We start from the raw sequence: 20,527 nt of genomic DNA on the forward strand, positions 1-20,527 counted from the left end.
TGTGTGTGATGTGCCTGGGAGAAGGCACACAGCTTGCAAATGCATATTTAACAGACATTATACAGCAGTATCATAGATTCAGGCTGGAGAACTCCAGAGGGCAGAACCAGAAATCAAGGGCTGGAGGACCGATGAGGCAAATTTTGTTTTTTCCTAAGAAAGAGATTTCTGACAAAGTGCCTCAAAGTAGAAGAGTTACCTCAAGAGAGTGAGTCCCTCATCAGCTCCCCAATAACTGGAAGATATCAAGTGGAGAAGAGAGTCATGGATGATGTATCAGTCAAAACTCTTCTGGAAACTTTTAGTATTTTGAGTAACCTCCAAATTGTGCTCCAGAGTGGTTTTACTAGTTTACATTCCCACCAACAGCGTACAAGGGTTCTCTTTTCTTCACATCCTCACCAGCATTTATTATTGCCTGTCTTTTGGATATAAGCCATTTTAACTGGGGTGAGATGATGGCTCATGGCAAGAGTACTAGTCTGTTTTCACGCTGCCGATAAAGACATTACTGAGACTGGGTAATTTATAAAGACAGAGAGGCTTAATGGACTCACAGTTCCATGTGGCTGGGGAGGCCTCACAATCATGGTGGAAGGCAAAAGACACATCTTACATGGTGGCAGACAAGACAGAACAAGGAAACCCCTCGTAAAATCTTCAGATCTTGTGAGACTTATTCACTACCATGAGAACAGTATGGGGAAAACTGTACCCATGATTCAATTATCCCCCACCAGGTCCCTCCCACAACATATGGGAATTATGGGAGCTACAATTCAAGATGAGATTTGGGTGGGGACACAGCCAACCCATATGAGCAAGGGAGGAAATGTATTGGTTCATGTAGTCAGGATGAATTCTCAGATAGCTTGCAGAATTGATGGAGGCAAAGTAGCAACCACAGTTCTTGGGGTTGGAACTGGAGACTGCCTGCTCCTCTCTGTCCAGCTCCATCTTCTGCTTTGTCCATGTGGTGGAGAAAATGACCCCTACTGCTCCTGATTTCATATCCTCCTTCACAACCCTGACTACAAGAGAATGTTGCAGGAGAGGACACTGAGTGGCTCTGCTTGGATCATACGTTCACCCTTGGAGCAATCACTGAGTATGATTGACCAGGTCTGGCTGGATCACAAGTCCATCCCAATAATTTGGAGTAGAAATTATTAGAAGTTACCAGAAGAAGGGGAATGGAGAAAAATATCTGGGCTTCTGAAGACATTAGTCACCATGGTCCACTATAGATGGTGTGTGATGGATTCAACATAAAGTGGGAAGATGTCTGTATCAGTTTGAAGGTACTTTGACACACAGCAGGGATGTTGAAAGCACTTGTTGAAGGAATGTGTGAATATTCATTGCTGTGTCTCTATTTTGTGATTTTAGTCTGTCTTGCTAATATCTTGCAGTTGACTTTGCCATGGTAAGGTTTTTCTCTGACCAGCACAGGAGCTCTTTGGCTTGTGTGCTGTGGGAGGGACATCTTGAGGTGGCCTTTGGCTACTGGCCACCTCACTCCATGCTTCTCAAATAAGGCACCTTTCGAGAAAGACATTTCCATGTTGGGACACTGTGGATAGTAATTTAGACTAGCCAGGTGGTGATTAAATCATTCTTCCTTATTCTCATGATTCCCTGAGCTATCTGACATCCCTTCCTTCCCAAGTGTTCTAATAAGTCAAAGTTACATGAGAACAAAATTATAATGAGGAATATTCTTGGGGAGGGGAAAGCACTAATGGAGTTCCTTGGAACTCTTGAATGAGGTTAGCAGAGTTAAAACAACTATTCAGAAAGTGGAGATAATTGCAAAAACATTTGTTCAAGTTTGGTGGAGCTGGTTGCCTTTTGAAGGTTTCATATTTTGAAGAAAATGCTAGTTTCCATAGAATCCCGGGCTCTCTGCTCTGGTCTCTACTCTTCATGTCATAGCATGAGTAGTCCTACTAAAGCACTCCTTGCTCAGAAACTTGTAATTGTTCCTCATTGCCCACATCAGAGATGGCAAGTCTAGGCTAAGTGTGCTGTTATCCCCCATTCCTACACTCAAGGCAGACATCACTAATCAATTACAGCAAGCCTCAAACTCCTTCTCTCCTTACTGCTTCTCCCCATAGCTAGCTATCAACTAGGGCAGATCACAGGAGGAAACCTATGTGCCTTCCTAGCTCTACATTATCAAGGGTCAGGCTGCTTAGCCCAGCATTTGATGCTTTTCAGAGCCTGTCTCTTTACTTCTTCCAATAACTTTTCTGTTTCAGCCAATTCCCTGAACTCTCATATGCTCATTCCTGACTGGGATTTTGAACAATTTTCTTCTCAGTTAATAGGGAAGTTGTTAAGAATATAGTTTCTGGAATCAAATTCCATGGGTTCTGGAAAAGTCAAAATAAAAATGTAGGGATGAATTTCTTAATTTAATGTTTTATTTTGGAAGAAATAATTGTAGTTTGGGGCATGCGCACAGACTAGATGAACGTTGGTGCATCTGAAGAACAAAGAGAAGACTGGAGGTTTTGTGGCAAAGAGAAATGTTATGTATTGCTCTTTGAGACTGTTCATTGGCTTTAGAAGTTTCTGGGGAGCTGACAAGCTTGATTGGTGGGCAAGAGGAGTAGATGAAATTAGTCCTAAATTTGCAGCCCTTCATCCCAGCAGCTATAGATAAACTGATCTCAGATTACAGCAGGCAGTCTCAGCAGCTGGACTTGCAGATAATAACATTCTTGCAGCAATATTATGTGTCCTGAGTGCCTTTCCCCTGTTGACCTGTCAACTTTTAGTTGGGTGTGACAAGAATGATAAAGTTATATGACCAACATTCACAGTTCAATTCCTGCTCTGCCACCTTTGAGTTGGGCAGCTTTGAGAAAAATATCTAATTATGGAGACTCACCTTCCTTATCTGCAATTTACAGATGACAATAATATCTATTTCCAGAGTTAATGTGTGGGCAAGGCCAGATCCATGAAAGGTCCCTAGCACGTTTTAAGTTCTGAGTGAGTTTTTGATACTGAAGTGGAATTGCAATGACTATTATAGCAGTTTTATATCTGACACTCTTGTTTGTATCTATTTGACATCTGTCCATTGATTCCACTATCTGTCCATATTATTCTCTATCTGTCCCTTGTCCTCCCCGATTGCTTTTAAGACACAGCTAAGGCTCCTCTTTCCCACTGATCTGCCTTTTCCTGTTTTCTAGCATTTTGGAGCCCGCCATGTTGGTCAACCCCAAGGGGGCAACTTCACCTGCTTTTCTGAAGCTATTCTCCAGGGGCACCATTCCCACAAGGTGAGAGGTGACACCCCTGGAGTCATGGCACCTGGTGTCCTGTTTCTCCAGTTACAAAGGGGCCAAATTTGCCTTCTGCAGGAGATCGAATGCTTCTGAGAGCAGAGACAATGCTTAGTCACCACTGTGTGCCTGGCACACTCTAGGTGCTCAATCCATGTGGGTGGAATGAACGGAAGGGCTGAGATACCATCTGATCTTTCTCAGAAATTGGGGCAGTCTTGGTCAATGATGGGGTAAAATATTGAAAATCACAGGGACGACTAATGCAATATATTTAGTCAGATAGAAAACTCCACACCCCCTTTCCCTCCATCTCTGTCCAAGAGGGCTCTGAACGGCTCAATAGTGGCCTAATGGCTTCCTTTAGCATCCTCTATGGTCAGCTGTGCAGGATACAACAGGGTTTTTCCACCTCTGGATTAGTGTGTCTTGGGCCACATAGTTATTTGTGGTAGGAGCTGTCCTGTGCACTGCGGGATGCTGAGCAGTGTCCTTGGCCTCTACCCACCAGATACTTGTAGCAACATCTCTCCCACCTCCCGGTTATGACAAACAAACATGTCTCCGGACATTGCTGGCTATTTCCTGGAGGACAACATTGTCCCAGTGAAGAACCACTGAGGTATTAAACAGTTGTAACTGCAGGTCCCCGGCTAGGTGACAGCCATCTGCAAGTAAGGTAAAAGATGGGAAAAGTGAGCCTGTCATTTTACCTATATTTCATTTAGCATTTTGAGGCTTGGCATGGGGGCAGCAGGGATGGATAGCCTTCCAATGACCTACCCAAAACCTTAAGGCATGAAATTGGACCTTGGCTGATATGGACAAAGGCTAATTTTTTGTTTGTTTGTTTGTTATTAGGTGAAGAGTGACTTGGTTGCTTTGGAAAGGGCTTTCTGGGATTCTGGAGATGGTGCAGTGTGGTGAAGCTTCTGTCTTTGGTCAGATTGACCTCCAGGGCACTGGCTTGTCACGTGGTCTTCAGATCTCTCAAGAGTCTTCTTTTCTTCACTTTCTTACTTGACTAAGAGCTTTGTGGGGTCCACTAGAGCCAGATATTCTAGGAAGGCTTCTCTGGCACCTATCCTCTCAAGCTAGGTTGGGATTGTTCTGTGATTCCATATCCCTTTCCTCCATACCACTTTATCCCATCACAGTCCCTAATGTATAGGGGTCTACCTGGCTACTTGTCAGTCTCTGCCACATGGCCATGACCTCTATGTCTCACTTATGTTTGCTCCCCCAATGCGTAGCATAAGGGTCTGACACATAGTAGGTGGTCAACTCCTCAATTTCTTACCAGGGGCCAACTAAGCTCTTTGCCAGGCACAATGGAAATCCAACAAATTGTAGTCTCAGCTCACCGAGCAGACTTTCATGTGTCAGGATCCTGAGCCTATCCTCATCTATCTCCTGGAATCTGTAGAAGACTCTGGGAGTCTGATGTCCCCCAGGCCAGGAAACAGAACCATTGAGTCAAAGGATATCAGATTTCTTCTTGGATCCTTGTACAACTTTGTGAAGCAGGACATATGATGAACACACTTGTTTTATTATTGAGGAAATTGAGACCCAGAGAGCTTAAATGACCTGTTCAGAGTCACACAGCGAATTGGAAGCAGAGTGTGGGTGAATCCAGGACTTTCAACTCTTGATCCACTGCTTTGCTTGGGTTCTGGGTGTAGAGGACAAACTCTAGAGTTGAAATCATGGCTCTGGTGGGCCAGCTCTATGACCTTGGCCAAGTTACTTAAGTTTCCCAACTCTTGATTTCCTCATCTGTAAAATGGGCATAATTCTGAATGTCTTTGTAGGGTTATTTGGAAGCATCAGTGAAATGATCCGCATAAAGAAAGCTCCTGATTGTACATGGTAAAGTTCCCAGGACACAGTTGCTGCTGTATAGAAAACCCAAATATTCCCTTGCAGGGTGCAGTGCAGAACCCGAAGGGATCTATGATCTCATGGCCAGAACAGCCTCCAGGAAGAAGATGCACAGCTTCCTGGGAACCGCACAACCCTCCTTCCTGGGAGCCCAAATTCCAAGAAATGCAGCTAAAATTGGCCCTCAAACAGCTTTTGCAGAGCACGTCGCAGCTTTTTTTGGGTCTACAGAGCCAGTTTCCATGATGAAAGTGGCACAGAAGGAGAGACCCAGCTAAAAACAGCCACCGCCCAGACTGGTGTTAACAGAATGCAGCCTCCCCTGTTGTTTTGGGGGTTTGGATGCTTCAACTTCCGCAGCAGATCTCCGCATTGCCGGTAGGTGGTAGTATCGCAACGCCCGGCGGGGACCGCACCCCAGGACCCTGACGAAGGGCCTGGGAGTCGCTTCTGAAAATCATGCCCATCAAATACGCACCAGCTACAAAATTCTCCACCAGATTATTTCCCTTTTATTTGGGGAGTATTTGTTTGCATTATAGGAGCTCCATGGAAATATCTCTTCTAAGGGCTTAGTGCTTTAGTGTCTCAAGCAAAGTGAAATAATTGTCCATGGGCGACATCCTAGCCACATGGCCCCATGGGTGTCCCTGCTGCTGGCAGATACATGATCCCTGCAGCCAGCCCACCTCACTTAGGAGGTTCATGATGACTTGAATCAAATGTAGTTGAAGAGCTTGCCTTAGTTTTCCAGGAGAGGTGGCCTTGATTAGGGGGACTCATAGCTTGCCTAGGTGGTCAGTTGCTGTCCTCCTTGGGTGCAGCGATGGAGTTCTAGCTCTGCAGTGTGGCTGCGTTGTGTTCAGGCCACTTCATCATCTGGAGAACGGGGGCACTCGTGAAGCCTGCCTCATGGCAGTTCCTTTCCCTGTGAGAAATGCCTGAGTCACAGATGGGGGTTTCTTAGGGCAGTGCCCGGCTCATAGCAAGGGCTCAGATGTTAGTTCCTTTTGCTATTTTCTCAGTATCTCCAGGACCTAGTATGTATTGGTCACTCAACAAATGGTCGCATAGTGATCCTCACTGTCCTTTTTTTTGGTGTCAACAGAGGTTGGGGGAATGATCTCATGGCCTCGATTCTCAAAGCGTGGTCCTGGGCTGGCAGCATTGGCCCCACCAGGTTCTTGTACGAATGGCAAGGTCTGAGCCTTCCTTCAGCCCGCTGCAGAAGAATCTGACTTAACCAGCCTCTCTAGGGGTTTGTGACATATTGAGGTTTGAGGAGTGCTGCTCTGAAGCTCCTTCTGGCCCAGGAGAGCTGGGATTCACCCCAGCCTGGGGTGAGCCTCTCAGATTCACATCTTTGGGAACAACAGCTGCCAGTCCAGCCCTGCATTTTAACCTTTTTCTCTTGCTTTTCTCAAATGTTGTCTCCAGCTGCCTCTGTGCTTGGCTATGTTGGGGTGGGAGGGTGAGGGGATAGGGAGGTGATGGGGGGCCTCATGCTGCTGCATATTCAGATTTTGCTGGGCTCAACATGCTTTCCTGAGCTTCCAGATCTGGATCCTCACTCCCCAAGATCTTGCCAGCTTCCCTGTCTTTGCCTACAGAATCCTTTTCCACCCCAGTGACCAAAAAATGCACTGTTTCCAACCCCTCCTTTTCCCTTCCTACCGTCGGCCACCAAAGCATCTCCTGCACCTCAGCCTTTCTCTCTGGGTGGGTGCCGTTGCCCTGGCTCTTGGTTGTCCAGACCTTTGGGAACCACCCCAAATCTCTTGGTGCCCCCCCAACACCATCTTTCCTCCCCCAGCTCCTGAGCTTCTCTCATGCATTTCTGTCTGATAGAGCTCTCCAAGCTGAGCGTTTCACTTTGTTCTCTAACATCCAGCTTCCCACTGTTGATTCAGTATCTGCCCTCCTTTGCTTGGTAGCCAAGGCCTTCTGTAAACTTCTAACGACCTCTGATTTATCTTTGCGGCTTCATCTCCAGCTTTTTCCTCTCTCATTGTAGATCGAGGCCTTTGGGCCAAATCTGGTTTGCAGCCTGCTTTTGTAGATAGTTTGATTGGAATCCAGCCACTCATGTGTTTACTGATTGTCTATGTCTGCTTTCACACTATCAAGGCAGAGTTGAGCTGTTTCAACAGAGACTGCATGGCCCACAAGGCCTGAAATGTTTACTCTCTGGCTCTGTGCAGAGTAAGAGTGCCAACTAGATCTAGATCCAGCCAAATGGCACCACAGGCTGTGGTCCCTCACACACATCCTGGCCTTTGCCATAACCTGGTTTGGCCCTGGGGGGTCCGTTCATTTGCGAAGTCCTGGCTCATTTCGGCCCATAGTAATTTTTTCCCACCTGGAAGGCCCAGTTCTAATGCCACCAAATTTGGCGTTCTTTCAGGAAACATGGAAAATCTGGCAGGTGCCTGGCATGTTGTGTGCAGGGAAGATGTCCTTGCTCTTGGGAGCTGGTGCTGGAGTTGCTGACCTGGCCGCTGTTCAGAAGCACCTCTAGAGCTTCAGCATGAGAGCTCTTGGCCTCTCATTTTATTATTGTCATGTCTTATTGGCCTTGAGGCCAGGTGCCTGCCTCACTTGGCATGATGCCCAGCACACAGTGAAGGTCAATACAGTCCATTGGAATAAATGAACGTATCTGTCTCTTCTCCCCAGACTCCTTGTCTGGGTTATCATCCTGGGGGCTGGATTCCACCTCCCCTGTGCTTCCAGCTGTTTCTGGAATCCCATTTCAGGCCAGATGCTATTTACATCCATGCTTCTCAAACTTTTGCGTGTCAAGGAACCACTGGACAATTGTGTTAGAATGCAGAGGCTGATTCTGTGGGTCTGGGATACAGCTCTAATTCATTCCCAGATAGTGCTGAAGATGCTGGGCCATGGACCACACTTTGAGCAGCAAGGATTGGTTTTTGTCCTCAATTTCACACTAGAGTCCCTTGGGGGCTTTTAAATGCCCATACCTAGACCTTACCCCAGATCAGATGAATCAGTGAAGGGGGGTGTGGTGGGGCCCAATCTCTTCAGGTGATTTTAATGTACAGCCAGCATTAAATCTTGACCTAGAACCACCAGCCTAGAACTGTGAAGCTGCTTTCCAAATGAATCCCCCTTCAAACATCATTACCACCTAGAGCAAAGGTTCTCAAAGTCAGGTCTTCAGACCAGCAGCACCTGCATTGACTGGGGACTTGCTAGAGATGCGAATTCTTGGCTGTGCCCCGAAGCTACTGAATCAAAGACACCAGGAGCAGAGCCCAGCAATCTTCGTTTCAGCAAGCCCTGCAGAAGATTTCCAGGCACGTGTAAGAACCACTGTCCTAGAAATGTTTGACCTTGGGTCCACCCATCAACTCCTAACTGGTTTTTCTGCCTCTGGTCACACCTCATCCAATCTACTCTTCATTTTGTAGTGAGAGTAATTTTCCAGAAATGTCAATCTGACTAGATTACTCATCTGCTTAATTCGTTCCAAGGCTCCCTCCCCATTGCCCTCAAACCTGTGTGTGGCAGAACTCTGAGGACTAAATCTTCCTAGCCCACCTCCCACCACATCCTGTCTTGGCTCCCCTGTTCCAGGAACACAGAACCATTTATATATCATCTTTGGAGAAATGCCTATTCAAGTCCTTTGCCCATTTTTTTAATTGGGTTATTTTATTTTTTGTTGTTGCATCTGGGAGCTTTAAAAAATACTGACATCTGGGTCCCATGCCCAGTCTAATTGGCTTTGGGTACAGCTTGGGCACAGGATTTTTCAAAGCCCCTCACTCCTTCATTTGATGACCCCAATGAGTATTCTAAGTTGAAAACTTATGAATTTAGCCAGAGGTCTGTTGTTTGAGCCTAGAAAACCTATTTAATAAGGGATAGAGGAGGCCAGGCATGGTGGCTCATGCCTGTAATCCCAGCCCTTTGGAGGACTGAGCTGGGTGGATCACCAGAGGTCAGGAGTTCAAGACCAACCCTGCCAACATGGTGAAACCCCATCTCTACTAAAAATATAAAAATTAGCCGGGCATGGTGGCACCTGCCTGTAGTCCTAGCTGCTCAGGAGGCTGAGGCAGGAGAATCACTTGAACGTGGGAGGCGGAGGTGCAGTGAGCTGAGATTGTGCCACTGCACTCCAGCCTGGGTGACAGAGCGAGACTCTGTCTCAACAACAACAACAAAAAAAAGAGAGAGAGACTCTGTCTCAATAACAACAACAGACAGACAGAGAGAGAGAGATTGTGAGAGAGACTGTGTGTGTGTGTGTGTGTGTGTGAGAGAGAGAGAGATTGTGAGAGAGACTGTGTGTGTGTGTGTGTGAGAGAGAGAGAGAGAGAGAGAGAGAGAGAGAGAGAGAGAGAGAGAGAGAGAGAGAGGGAGATTGTTTATTTTGCTTGAGGAATCAGGTATCTTGGTCCAGCTAGCAGAGGTGAAGGTTCTTAATGAAAGACCTAGCTGTTTTGAGTATCACTGCTGGGGCTAATCAGACACAAGGCTGGATACATCTGGGATCTTGGAGGATTTCACTTAAGCCCACTCAAAGGGGAGGAGATTGGGACTAACAGTCATTGCATCCCACAACCACACACATTCATTCACTCTTTTAAAGGCTGTCAGGTCGGGTGGGTATTAATATCTTGAGATCATGAACTAGTAAACGGTTTATGAGCTTTTTTAAAAGATACCTTTCATCAAGAACTTTAACCTCTGCAAAGTGCTTTACATCCATTTTCTTATTCAATTATCACATGAAATATAAGTGTTTTTATAGAAGAAGGAATAGAGTTAGAGAAGAGCAGTTAAGGCCACACAGCTCATGGAGACAAATGAATCTGCATTTGAGATCCTAGATCCTCTCCCCGCCTGTTTTTTTGAGACAGGATCTCACTCTGTCATCCAGACTAGAGTGCATGGCATGGTCACAGCTCCCTGGAGCCCTAACCTTGAGGCTTAAGCAATCCTTCCCCTCTTGGTCTTCCCAAAGCTGGGACTATAGGAGCCTGCCACCATGTCCGACTCTATCAAATTTTTTTTGTAGAGATAGTGTCTCGCTATGTTGCCCAGGCTGGTCTTGAATTCCTGGGCTCAAGCAACCCTCCTGCCTCTGCCTGGGATTATAGTTCTGGGATTATAGGTGTGAGTCACTGCACCAGGCCCCTAGATCTCTTTTAAGAATAACCACTAACTCCAGCTCTCCAACCTTCCTCTCCAACATGAAGCAAACATTAAAAAAGAAAAACAACTTAGTTAAATTGAACGCAAGGAATCTGCAACTTAGCAGGCAGCATTTATCTGCATGCAAATTTCCCCTTATTGGCTCCAGCTATCATGGGAGAGATTCTAACCCTTGTTGGAGGACGCCGTTCAAAGTTGTGTTAGTAAAAATTACTTTATGTAATGAACCCTTAGATCAATTCTTATTGAAATGAACTGGAATTAGATTTTTGCTCTTCCCATATGTAATGCTTTCAATTCAATGATGAATTACTGGAGTCAGCAGCTATCTGACATTTCAATGCCGTGCACAGCATGCTACGGCTTTCTTGTTTGCTAGCCCTTTGCAGAGGGAAAGCAGACCTATTGGAGTGCATTTTTTTTAATTTAGTGGGGCTGTTTGATAGAGGCTTTTTTCTTTATTGAGGGAGAATTTGCCATTTTAACATTTAAATTCATTTGTTTCCACAATCTTTCTTGGGTCCCTGTGTGAATATTAATGAATATGTGTACATGCAAATACATTATTTGTGTGACTTTGGCAAGCCACGTCACCTCTCTGTGTTTCATGTTTTCTCATCTTTGAAATGAGAGTGTTAGATCAGGTCTCTGTTTGCCAAAATTCTGTAGATCTGTGTTAAGAAAAAAAATTAGCGGAATATTAGGTTCAACAAAGTCAAGACTTCTGCCTTTTCAATTCAAATAGTTTCTCCCTTTTAATTTTTTCTTTTTAGAGACAGAATCTTGCTGTGTCACTCAGGCTGGAGTACAGTGGTGTGATCATAGCTCACTGTAGCTTCGATCTCCTAGGCTCAAGCAATCCTCCTGCCACAGCCTCCCAAGTAGCTGGGATGACAGCTGTGCCACCACACCCAGCTACAAATTGATTCTTTATTCTTTTCAGTGTTCCTGTCCCCACCCTGTAAAGTAGGAACTTAATCTAACACTTCTCCATTCTCAAGGGATTATGGGAAAGAAACTTCAGCTCTGACCTCTTTACTTCTCATGCAAAGAAGAATGACTCATATCTCTAGAAAGATGAGAAGTTATCATACTTTGGCCGAGTTACCAGTGCTGGGGACACTGCATCCAGCAGCTGACCTGGCCACCCACACTCATTTCCCTCCACACTTGTTAGGGTGTGAGGCCAGGTGAGATCTTCCATAGAGAAGTCTGAAGAAGCATCTGCAGTATATATTGTAAAGTAATTTGACTAGATTCAAACATTTTTAGAATCGTATCTTCATGGAGAAGCAAATGCTTTATTATTTTGCAATGATCCTCTCTATCCCTGATATGTTTTCTTTACTAAAATGCTATTTAATTTGGTATTAATTGTTAGTATTTGCCTGATATATTACATCGGTGCAAAGGCAAGAACGTTTGCAACAATCTGATGTCTTTGTCTATTCCTTTACTTTCTGTATTAAAACCTTAGTATGTTTTTATGTTCTGACCTTTTTTTTTTTAAAAATGGCAGATAGCTGGATTCCCCACCCCTGCCTTGTCCAATTTGGAATATCATTTGACTGAGATGGTTATTTAATTTACATTTATTATGATTATTGATCTGTTTGGACTTGTTTCTCCTGTTAGAACTTTTTAAAAGTTTCATTGATATTGCATTATATATATAATGCATTAAAATATATATAATTTAAATCTGGTCATAACAATTAATTTTTCTTATTACTTTTTATCTTCCCTGAGATGGAAGTTATAACCTTTGTTTTTAAATGATTATTTTTGAAATTTTACTATGCACATGAGACTTTTAATGTCAATATCTTTTAATGTCAGTATCTTTTAAAAAAATTTTTAGAGGCTGTTACTCAGGCTGGAGTGCTATGGCATGATCATAATTCACTGCAGCCTCAAAATTCAAGGCTCTAGGCATCCTCCTCCCTTGGCCTCCTGCGTAGCTTGGATTACAGGCATGCACCTCCACAACCAGATAATTTACTTTTTGTTTTTATTTTCTAGAGACAGGTCCTCACTGTGTTGCCCAGGCTGTAATGTTGGTCTCTCGATTGTCATCACCTTCCCACCCTGCCTGATGTGAAGATCTCGGACTACTTTAACCCTGGCCATTTCTTTCCTATTTGACACATTCTTGTTGCAGAGGACTTTAGTTCTTTCTATTAAACCTACTTCATAGACAAATATATTTTTTGAATACAGTGGTTATTTAGATTCACCTACATGTTTTATCCTTTTTCCCTTTTGCTAATCTTCTTGAATTTCACACCTTCTTATCTGGGGTCATTTTCATTCTCTCTCAACTACATCCTTTAGAGATTATTTTAGTTGGCCTATTGGTTAAAGCTTTGTTTTTAAAAGTTTGAAGATGTCCTTATTTTGCCCTTGTTCTTGAGATATAGTTTTGTTAGATCTGCGATTTTAGCTTGACAGTTGTATTTTCCCCAACCTGACGAAGAGAAAATTTTGATGACTTCTGTTGCTACTGTTAAAAAAATTGCAGTCCTCGCTGGTCTAACTATTATATCTGTGCTGGTGGTTGTTGCTGATTTCTTCCATCTGCTGCTGCTATTCGTCTTTGATGTTCTGTAGCTTTACGACTGTGTATCTTGGAATAGGTTTCTTTTTACTTAGTCAGTTTGGTGTAAATGGTACTTCTTGTATCTGTAGATTTATGTCTCTACTGGCTGTGGAAAACTCTCAGTTTTTGCCTTTTCAAATGTAGCCTCATTTTTATTTTCTCTCTGTTTATTTTCTGGGATTCAAATTAGAATGCATATTAGAATACCTTATTCTGCCCTTCACAGCTCTGAATTTCTTATTTTCTTATTCTTGCCTTTGTACTGCTCTCCATCTTCCAGCTTATGAATTCTTTTTAGCTCTGTCTAATCTGCTTTATTATTTTTTAAAAAACCATACCTACTGAGTTCTAATTTCAATAATTGTAGATCTATTTTGTAGATTTTCTTTGGTTTCAAATGTATCTGATCATTTTTTGTTGCTTGCTCATTTGTGAGTTTATATTGGGCCAATCTTCATCTGTGAGAATACTGAGGACATAGAGTAAGGATGCTTTCCTTCAGAGATGATTTTGCATTTTTGCCTTCCAAGAGCCAAAGGCACTGTCTGTTTTTAGTGACCTGGATTAATAGCGGAGGGTCAGGTCCAGTCCCCGCATCTTGCTCTTATCCTGAAGCTTGTAGTTGATTGTCATACTGATGTTCCCTTATTCATGTTTGTCTGCTCTACTTAAGCTTCAATAGTTTTTTGGCTCCTTGGAGATTTCCCTTGCTTCTTGTGATCCCACTAATAAAATTTTATTTTCTTTAGGATTTAGTCATCTTGTGTGGAGAAGTCCTTCAGAGCATCTTGTCTATATATTGTCAAAGCAGAAGTCAGTGTCTGGATTCCAGACTCCGTAGTAAAGTAACACAAAGCCTTTCTTGACTCTAGGTCATCCCAACTATGCCAGAAACTCTGCGTTTGGGGATAATAAAGCATTTCATTCCTCCTCTGGCTTATGGGTGGTTCAGAATCCAGAGGGGCAGAGGGGTGAGGCTAATTGCTACCTCCAGAGCACCATACTAACATTCACTATGAGCCCCCAAGACAAGAATGTGGAACTCATATTTGTCACACTTCGTTGCCCACAGAGCAGTGTACAGAAGGCCCCTCAGGGCTGGTGTTCAACAACACACCTGTTTAGATTAAAAGGGCTGGGCGAAACAATTTCTAATGACACTTCTGGAAATTTTGGAGTCTCTTATTTCACATTAATGTGCAACTCTCAATTGTATGGTCAGGAACATACAGACAAGATGCCCTTTCTTCTTGGTAGATTGTCTCATTTTAACATAGGAGAACAATGCAGAGATGAACTGTAGGAGGTGAACACTATGTTCATATTTCTAGGGTATATTCTATTTATACAGGGCATTACTCACCCTCTCCAAATTCCTGCTAGCTTTTATGAGGCAGTAACTTACAGTTAAATACACACATACAGGCTGGGCGTGGTGGCTTACACCTGTAATCCCAGCACTTTGGGAGGCAGAAGTGGGCAGATCACCTGAGGTCAGATGTTTGAGACCAGCCTGGCCAACATGAAGAAAGCCCGTCTCTACTAAAAATACAAAAAATTAGCTGGGCGTGGTGGTGCATGATTGTAATCCCAGCTACTTGGGAAGCTGAGGGCAGAGAATTGCTTGAATCTGCGAGGCAGAGGTTGCAGTGAGCCCAGATTATGCCGCTGCACTCCAGCCTGGCCAAAAGAGCAAGACTCCACCTCAAAAACAAAAAAACAGAATAAAGCAAAACACACACACACACACACACACACGTTAAATCCCAAGGGTGAATGTGCAAGGGAGGGAAATAATATGGCAAGTCTCTACTTGACCATACAAATGGACATGTGGGAGGGGAGAGGACCACTGTAGGAAGAGCAAAAGACCAGGAGGAGTACCTTCTGCTATGTTCACGAAACATTAGCAGGTGTGCTCTGCTGGAGTGTGTCTGGAAATCCTACTTTTAAGCTACTTGCAAACCTCATCAGGAATCTGGGTGTGTGGATGGGGCTGTCTTTGCCTGAGCTTTACTGAGCGCCTGGCACTGTTCTACATGCAGTGGAGGCAGACACAGTCCCTCCCCTCTTGGAGGTGACATCCCAGTGGAGAAATACAGTTGTAAGGAAACAAATAGATAAATAAAGGTAATTTCTGATAGGTTTAGATTATCTGATGCAGGGTGAGGCATAGGAGTGTTGAGGACGTGGTTAGGTTGAATGGTGAGAAAAGGCATCTCTGAGAAGGGTATTTGAGCCAGCACTTGAAGGAGGAGAATGAGTTGGCTCTGCACAGAGCTGGAGAAAGGCTGCACCTGGCAGAAATAACAGCCTGATTGAAGTCCCTAATGGATGAAGGAGTACAGCACAATCAAAGTGGCAGAAAGGAGACCTGGGTGTTTGTCACAGTATTAGCTATCTATTGCTGCATCCATCCATCCATCCATCCATCCATCCATCCATCCATCCATCCATCCACCCACCCGTCTGTCCGTCTGTCCGTCTGTCCATCCATCCAACTGTCCGTCCATCCATCCATCCATTTCTCCACTCATAAATTCACCTACCCATTTATACATTCACTCATTTAATTCAACCATCCTCTCTTTCCCCCTCTCCCTTGTCATTTATTCTTTCAGCAATTCCATTTCAACAATTGCCACAATCTTGGCCAGAGATAAACTGAGTGAAATAATTTCAGGACTCTTTCAACAGCAACAGGTAGACAAAGACCTTGACTAAAATCAGAGACAACAACCAAGGCCAGGGCTGTTTGAGTCAAACAATTGTGTTTTGGATCCCATTTCTGTCCCTCTCTAGATGTCTTACCTTGGGAGACTTGGCCACTTAAAAAAACACCTTACACTTATTATCTCAGGATAATAAGTTTCTGTGGATCAGGAGTCTGAGCATAGCTTAGTTGGGTCCCTTGTTCCGGGTATCATACGGCTGCAATCAAGGTGTTGGTCAGATGGTATTTTCATCTCAAGGCTCAACTGGGGAAAGATCTGCTTCCAACCTCATTTAGAGTGTTGGCAGAATCCATTTCGTTATGGGTGCATGATTTAGCACCATGGATTTTTGCTGGCTTTTGGTTGGAAGCAGCTCTCAGGTCCTAGAGTCTGAAGTTTCTGAAGCCCTCCTACATCCCTTTGCCATTTTGTGTTCCTCAACATGACTGTCTATTTCATCAAGGCAGGAAGAAGGCTCTCTCAGCTCTGGGGAGTCCAGTCCCTCTTTTAGGGGTTTCTACCTGAGTAAGTCAGGATGATCTCTCTCTAATTCAAAATCAGTTGACTTGGGACCTGAATTACAGCTACAAAAATCTCTTAGCTATTGCTACAGTCTACTGGCTAGTCCAACATTTTAACCTCCATTTCTTCTTATTAATAAAACCCTGTTTTGTTCAGGAGACAAAGTACTCAGCTAAGAAGACTGGCTCCCTTGAAACTGTCATTGATAATGTAACAAAGTTCTGGCCAATAACCTGTAAGTTGCAGTCTAAAGAAAAGTTATCCCTTTAGTGATAAAAAGGGAGAGACCCAACTGGCAATGCCTTTTTTCCTTTGCTCCTTTCCCTATATTTCCCCTGGAACTTGGATGCGAAGTCCAGAGCTGGTGCAGCTATCTTGCGACCATGAGGGTCTCTGTTTTCTGATGATGGCAAGAGCGGGAGGATAGAAGGAACATGCATCTCTCTTGGCATTTTGGAGCTTCTCTGAACCATCTCTAAACTTGTCATGTGAAAAAAGCATTCCCTTGTTTGGTTGTACAAATACACTTAATTTTTTTATTATATGAAAAAGTCAGATCAGGGAAGTCCTTGTTGAGAACGTTCTGAAGTGTGTGCTTTATTCTAAGTCAAATGGGAAGATGTTGAAGACTTTTAATCCAATAGGCTTCTGGATTGATTTATGTTTTTGAAAAAATCTCTTGGCTACTTAGCAAAGAATGAACTGTGAGTTGAGGTGTGTCCACACAGTTGAAAGTAGAGGCTCAGAGACAGTAAGTCTCCCAAGGGAGCACATCCAGAGAGAGGGACAGAAATGGGAACCAAAATTCACAACTGTTTGACTCAACAGCCCTGGCTTTGGTTGTTCTGATTTTAGTCAAGGTCTTTGTCTACCTGTTGCTGTTGAAAGAGTCCCGATACTATTTCACTCAGTTTATCTCTGTCATTTCAACCTCTGGAAGAAAAAATAATTTTCACAATCATAAAAGAGAAATTAATTCTGGGTCTGGAAATTTTTTCATATCAATCTGGTTCAACCTAATTAAAGCTAAGAAAAGAAAGGTGTGTATGCGTGTGTGTGCATGTATAAGCACGTGTGTGTGTGCGTGGAGGGAAGAACTTTACTTTCTGTTATTGGTTTTAGTCCCCGTTGACTAATACCCACCTGATCCTAAATACTAATGCTGGAAAATAAAAATAATTCCAGCATCATAATCAGAACTCTAATCTGCCCCAGCTGAATGCTAAATGAGTTTGGAACAGGGTACCTTTCTTAGACATAGTGTTGCATTTTATCCAGGGGTCTCCAAGGTAGTCACACATTGTTTGACATGTTAAGGTAGTGCAATAGCAAAGTGTAATAGATTTTAAAGGAGGAAGTCTGGGCTCCAGCTCCTGATCCTCTGCGGATTCACTGGGGAAGTCATTTTCATTCTCCCTTTCTGGTCCTCAGTCTCCCCATCTGCAAAGTGGTACTCTCTAACCAGAGCAAAGTTTTCCGATTTGTGTTCCCTAGAGTCTCAGAGCTCTAGGCATTACTCCTGAGAGAGGGACTGGCTCTTCTGATCAGTTGAGTATGGAATGGAAAGATGAGTAGAAGACAAGGCAGGAGCTTCTAAGGTAGACACCTGCAACCGTGTCTATGAGAGAGCTCACCTTCCATCATCTTTCCACTGTTTTGCTCCAAATGGGGGGCAAAGCTCTGTAAATCATCAATAAAAGCAACTACTATAATTAGATCCATCATAGGTGAGCAGGTGGCCTCCTGTCTCTCTTTCTGGAGGGCTGGAAGCTGATCATCTGCTTGTTTCCCATGAAGGAATTTCCCTTTACACTCTTGGCTCCCTGGGCAAAGCTGACTTGATGAGTCAGAGAGAGCTGGGCAGCCTCTAGAGAAGAGGACTGAGGGAATAATGAAGAGATACAATGAGAAGAATAAAGACTCTAGGGCTTGGAACTATCGTACCTGTAGTAAAGAATCCTGAGGTGTGGGACAGCTGTCTCTAGGACAGCTCTCTTTCAACCAGCTATTGAAAGGTCTGAGAATATAATTCACTTCCTTCACAACTTCAATACAGTTACTTCCACCCAACCCAATTTAATCCAGTGTATCCATTCATTCACCCACCTACTCATCCATCCATCTATCTATCAATCCATCTGCTCAACTATCCATCCATCTACCCACCCACCCACATAACTATCCATCCATCCACTCAATTATCCATCCATCTATCCACCCACCCACTTATCCATCATCCATCCATCCATTCACTTACTCGCTCATTCATCCATCCATCAGTCCACCCACCCACCAAAATATTCATCATCCATCCATCCATCCATGCATTTCTGCATTCATGCATTCACCTACCCATTTATCCATTCATTTAATTCAGCCATTCTTTCTTTCCCTCTCTCTAATAACATTTATTCTTTAACCATTCCATAAACATTTGTTGAGCACCTACTATGTATCTGGAAATGTAGATGAGAATGAACTCCTCAGGGAGCTCAGAGTCCCAATGCTGTAAGTAGACCTGCAAAAGTCTGAGAAGTGATTGTAATATAGGCAGGAGCAAAGTTTGGAAAAGGGAGAGAGTTTAGGAAGGTGAACCAAAGAGGGCTTTTAGAAGGCGACAAAAATCGACTGACTCCTGAAGAAGGAGTTTAGCTTTATCAGTTGGACAAGTGGGACAAGAGATTATTTTTTGGAGACATTTCCAACTTGGGGAGCTGAAGTCATGCTCATCCTTAATAGATAATATTAGCTCTACTCTCCTTTCTCCCTCCTTCCAAGACTAAAAAAAAAAAGCTAGATTATTCATCTCAAATTTCTAGGTTGATGAAATTCAGGTTTAATTCAACAGCTGATTTTTCTTGTTCAAAACATTGGATGGGGAGAAAATTCAAATAAAAATCACAGAAGCTCATAGCAGGAAGTTACCTGAACCCAACCTGTCTCTGTGTGGCATCTCCTTTAAGTTGGAACTCAACATAGCATTCACAAGCTATTCATTTTGTTGAGTGGCCAGGGTGTATGTACGTGTGTGTGTGAGAGAGAAAGAGTGTGTGTAGGCACACATGTTTCTGAGCTGATTTTATTTTATACAATCAGACTGTTTCTTTTGATTTGGAACTATCTTGCCAAGGGTGTCTTATGTGCTAGCATTGTCACATTGTCACAGAGCTTGACACTTATGTACTCAACATTCATCAAATATTCCATTCATCAAATATTCATTAAGCTGCTTCTATCTCCCAGGCCCAGCACTAGATGCTGATGGTAATACACTGAGGAACAATACAGGGTTCTTCCTCTTAACCCATAGTCTAGTGCAAGAGCCAGCAAAATTTTTCTGTAAAGGGGTGGATAGAAAATATTTTAGGCTTTGTGGACATATCGTCTCTGTTGTAGTTTTTAAATTCTGCTCTTGTAATGCAAAAGCAGCTGTAGCTAATATGTAAAAGAAGGGAAATGCCTGTGTTCTAATAAAACTTTATTTACCAAAACAGACTTTATTCTACTCTCAGATGTAGTTCCTGACCCCTTGCCTAATGGAGGGTGAGCACGCAAGTAAATAACGATGATGAAATAGCTTACTATGGGAGCTCAGAGGTGAGCCTCAATGTAGGCTTGGGCAATGAGGAAGACTGCTTGGAGGAGGTGATATGTAATCTTAGACTTGACAGGTGAGTGGAGTTGGCAAGGTGAGGAAGCTGGGGTGGGGAGGACCCTCTAGGCACAGTATACAGCTTGCAAAGAAGTCTAAAGGCAAAAGGAGATCTGAGTGGTCTCGGGACGCAATGGACTGGGTTGGCAAGGTGAACGGGGCAAGACAGGAAAGGATCTTGTAAAACAAGGACATGGCACACCACCGACAGGTTTTCGGCACCTTGTTCTATTTTGTCTTGCTTAAAAGACTTAACTGTGCCATCTCAGCAGGCCTCTGAGGTGGCCTCTTGCCACAGGGCCTCTGTGGCACTCATGGGATGGATGTGTAGCTCTGGAATGGGTGGTTTGGTCTTCCTTCCTCACCCTGACCTGTGAGGGTCCCTAGGTAGCCTGTGGCCTGGTCCAGGAGGCAGGTCACTCAGGATAGTTGCTGAATGAGACATAGTTTAGGAGGAAACAGAGGGAAAACAAAAATAGGCATGGATATGGAGTTGGGATAAAAAATGATGCTTACTTAGGTCAAAGCTATGTCCTTTATTTCTTTATTATTGAGATGGAGTTTTGCTCTTGTTGTCCAGGCTGGAGTGCAGTGGCACGATCTCGGCTCACTGCAATCTCTACCTCTTGGGTCCAAGTGACTCTCTTGCCTCAGCCTCCTGACTAGC

This window comes from Callithrix jacchus, chromosome 12 (genome assembly GCF_049354715.1).
Source record: "Callithrix jacchus isolate 240 chromosome 12, calJac240_pri, whole genome shotgun sequence".
Taxonomy (NCBI): domain Eukaryota; kingdom Metazoa; phylum Chordata; class Mammalia; order Primates; family Cebidae; genus Callithrix; species Callithrix jacchus.